This window comes from Cibotium barometz, chromosome 19, assembly GCF_041138505.1.
Source record: "Cibotium barometz isolate CiBa-2024 chromosome 19, ASM4113850v1, whole genome shotgun sequence".
In the NCBI taxonomy this organism is placed as follows: Eukaryota; Viridiplantae; Streptophyta; class Polypodiopsida; order Cyatheales; family Cibotiaceae; genus Cibotium; species Cibotium barometz.
The window spans coordinates 48,990,975-48,994,968 of record NC_141064.1 but is presented as its reverse complement, the minus strand read 5'-3'; positions in this window follow the sequence as shown (position 1 = coordinate 48,994,968).

Here is a 3,994-nt window from a genome sequence, read left to right as displayed (position 1 = left end):
GTGGCTGACTTTGTGTTGCAGTGGTGGGCAGAAAGTGCTGACAGAGCAAAAACTGTCACAGAGAGTGCCCTTTTGATGTCAGGGATGATGCCTTGCAACGGTCGAATCGGAGAATCGTGCGGAACAATGTTGAGGAAATGAAAGAAATTGAAGCCCCCACGTTGTCGAAAATTACCCCCAACCTGGATCCTAAGAAAGAAAGTATAAGCGTCCAAAGAGTAAAACAGCAAATTAGAAGTGCTTTTGCTAGCACTTTTCCCATTGTACAGAGGACTGCCTGTAGCCCCTTCACTGCCATGACACCATGCCCTTACTGTGTAGGTTAATGTACTCTGACACCGTGCCTTTATTATGTGGCTAACTTCCAACACTCCTTCACATATATATAAACAAAAATGGTTTTGACCTTGGAACGATTTTGTGGGGTTGATCTAGTGTCATTTTCTTTAGTTTATACTGTGGTTGCATTTTGTGGACTCTTAAGAAAGTAATGGTCTGAAAGTGCTTGTCGAGGTACTGAAGTGCTTGTCAAGTGGTTTAAAAGTTCTGGTCTAGACACTAAAAGTGCTTGTCAAGTGGTTTGAAAGTGCTTGTCTAGGTATTGAAGTGCTTGTCAAAGTGGTTTGAAAGTGCTTGTCTAGATACTAAAAGTGCTTGTCTAGGTACTGAAGTGCTTGACAAGAATTTCTCAAGTGGTCTGAAAGTACTAAACATGTGCTTGTCTAGGTACTAGAAAGTGTTGGCTAACGGTCAGGTAATCTGAAAGTGCTTGTCAAGGTGCTTAAAGCGCTTGTCAAGTGGTCTGGAATGCTTATCTCTAGGTACTAAAAGTACCTAATAGGTGCTTACCATGTGGCCTCCAAGTAATTGTCAAGTGCTTGTGTAGGTACTTCAATTGTTTGGGAAGTGCTGGTCACGTGGTCTGAAAGTGCTTGTCTCATTACTTAAAGTGCTTGTCTAGTTACTTAAAGTGCTTATCTAGGTACTTAAAGTGCTTTTCAAGTAATCTGAAAGTGCTTGTGTAGGTACTTAAAGTGCTGTCTACTACTACTGAAAGTGCTGTCAAAGAGTTGAACGTGTGAAATAGTGCTTCTTAGGAGGACGCATTGTGCTAGCTTGAAAGTTAGAACTTACAAGTTCTCCTCTGGGGGCATGCTATTATAGATTTGTTCAAATAAATCATTTGACAATTCATATACATTAGGCTCACCTTCTATCGAGCACATCGAAAACCTGATGCATCGCACCAGGTGGGAGTAGATAAAAGCAGGGGGTTTGTCACCCAAAAAGAACGTAGGTGTCATCTTGGCCATTTACCTTGTCGTAGAAGAGTCCCTCAACGACAAATGAGTTCTTTTGAATACGGTTATGCCGTTCATCCCTTTCAGATTTGATGGTCAAGCGCTTGGTTTTAGTGCACTTCAAGATGTAGAAGTCTGCACCTGGCTCTTCTGCATTCACTACTACGAAGTCCTGGCGGCCAACCATCAAGGCATCACTTAGGTCGTTATGGTGGCCAGCATACATGGGGGCTCCTCGTAACTCATCATCGCATTGTTTTGAACATTGATAGTCGGTTGTATTCGCAAGTACTGCCACCTCTCAACGTGGTCCTTGTTTACACATCTCCTCCATTGGCCTTTCATGCACGCATGGCAAAAGCAGGACAATGGTCTGCACCGTAGCCCGTGCATATGTGATTGACTATAGCTGTTGACACAGTGGAAGGATCGAGACCCTTTGATCCGCATGCAATCCCACTCTCTATCTGTATCTACATCACCGAGCTTGACCTCCCAGAATCTACGATCGACTTTCTTCCCTGTCAATGGACATTCTTTCCTGAGGGTTGCGTTGAGGAATGCCACCACACTTGAAGGGTTATGTAACACCCATCCATCAGATTTCAGCTGCTCCTATGTGAGAGCTCTTTTGTGCACCGCACCAGCCCCATCGTGCTCGCCCTTCCCATGGCCGGATGCGAAGAAACTGTGCATCATCTCAATACCTATCATATTGAAGTATCGGGCTACAAAATAGAAAGGGCGCCTTGCTTTGAATTGTGAAGCAGCGCCATCATCAGACCACACCGAGTGTCGCTTGACACTGCATCCTTGAGCTTTCAGCCACTCATTGTGCAAAAGAAAGTAGTGCTGCACAAACAAAGTGTCGTGGATTTTGTCATCAGAGAGATGTAGAAGTGGGTTGTCTTCCGAATGGTACCAAGCACATCACGCAAGTACGAAATGTGGACCAAGATTGTCACATGAGTTGAATACCAATGCATTGACTGAATTTCATTCTGCACCTTGAAGGAGTAATTCTCTGCAAAATCCACTACCGACACCACTACATCATCTGGAAATTTATCCAAACACTCTTTGAATTGTTCAGCTTGCCATCTGTACTTATAATTGTGTTTGCTTTGAAGTTTCCCAATTTGCTTTGAAGCAAGGGAGTGAAAGTCCTCGGGCTGACTTGGCGAACAACAAGATCTTTCCGAGTTTTTGCTTGATCATTCTCATCCACTTCCTGTGTAGGAACGTCGTCAAAAAGCTTGACAGTCATCATAGAGATGTCATCGCTTTTTTCATGTGGACACAAGGAGATATATTTAATGCCACAATGTTGGCATGTACCCAAAAGACATTGTCTATGGTGATAAGCATAGTCAATGGGTTTTGAGCACAATACAGACTCCCACAGGTGTGTTAAGCTTGGAAATATGGCATTGGAGGCCGTGCACTGCGCTGTTCCATCATGAGAACTGCAAACAAGGCACCTGCAAAACTGCATGGCCGGCCATGTAGCCCATATCTTCCCTGGCGCATCTGATTAAGAGCTTCTTTGAAGTAGACAAGTTGCACATGGTATTCACAACAGCAACAAATGTTGCGGTCCTTCAAATTGTGTACGAAGTATGGCTTTAGACTCTCAAAACATCCGAGGGAGATCCTTATGTTAGGATGAGACACTTGGAACCGCATATAGAATCCCTCTGTGACAAAGAAGACAAATTTAGACACACTATCAAGCATTATAAATCATTCTGAAGCAACCTATAGCATTGGTAAGCATTATGATGCACTTTCAATCAGTGTAAGCTATGACACTCATTGGGTAAAGCTCTTAGATGCACTTAATAGCACTTTCTGCACCTGGCAGCACTTGTAAATGGTTGTAAAGCACTCTCAGGCACCTGCAAGCACTTAAAAGCTTGAGGATCCATTTAGATGAACTTGGAATAACATGGAATTTCTTGGAAGCACTTGGAATTTCTTGGAAGCACTTGGAAGCACTTAGAAGCACTTGGAAGCACTTAGAAGCACTTGGAAACACTAGCAAACCATTAGGAACTCAATGGAGTCTTTTTGGGCCCTTTAATTTGCCATTGCCTAATGGAGGTGATTAAGAAATAGACAAATAGGGAGATTACATGTGGACTGACACCAATGGTTTGTAAGAGCCTAGAAGGTAGTGGTCAAACTTAGAATAATAGGCTAAATAGGCTCTTTTTAAATTTTCAAAATCAACTAAAACTCAAAAATTCAAAACGTATATGCATTTTTCCCCTATTTTATATAGAAAAAGATAGCTGCAGCCTGCCAGCAGCCTGCAGCCATCATTAACTAAGGCCTCCAAAGTGATAGAGGCCCAAAAACGAGTTCCCATGCATTCAATGCACATTCCCCTTCACTTTCCACTATCCCTCTCTCCCACGTTCCCTCCAAAACGCTCTCTCTTCCCCCTTTCTCATAGCAAGGCGTTGTTCACTCTCTAGACTACTTCTATTAGCTATCTACATCTTGATCTACCTCTCTCTTCACTCAGAAACCCAGATCTATAGCTATGGAAGCTTGATCTGCAACCTCCTCTTAGAAGCTATGGAAGCTTGATCCTCTGATCTGCAACCTCCTCTTAGAAGCTATGGAAGCTTGATCCTCACTTACATTTCCTTCCTTCATCCTTCTTCCTTGTCCAACCTCCTTTTACA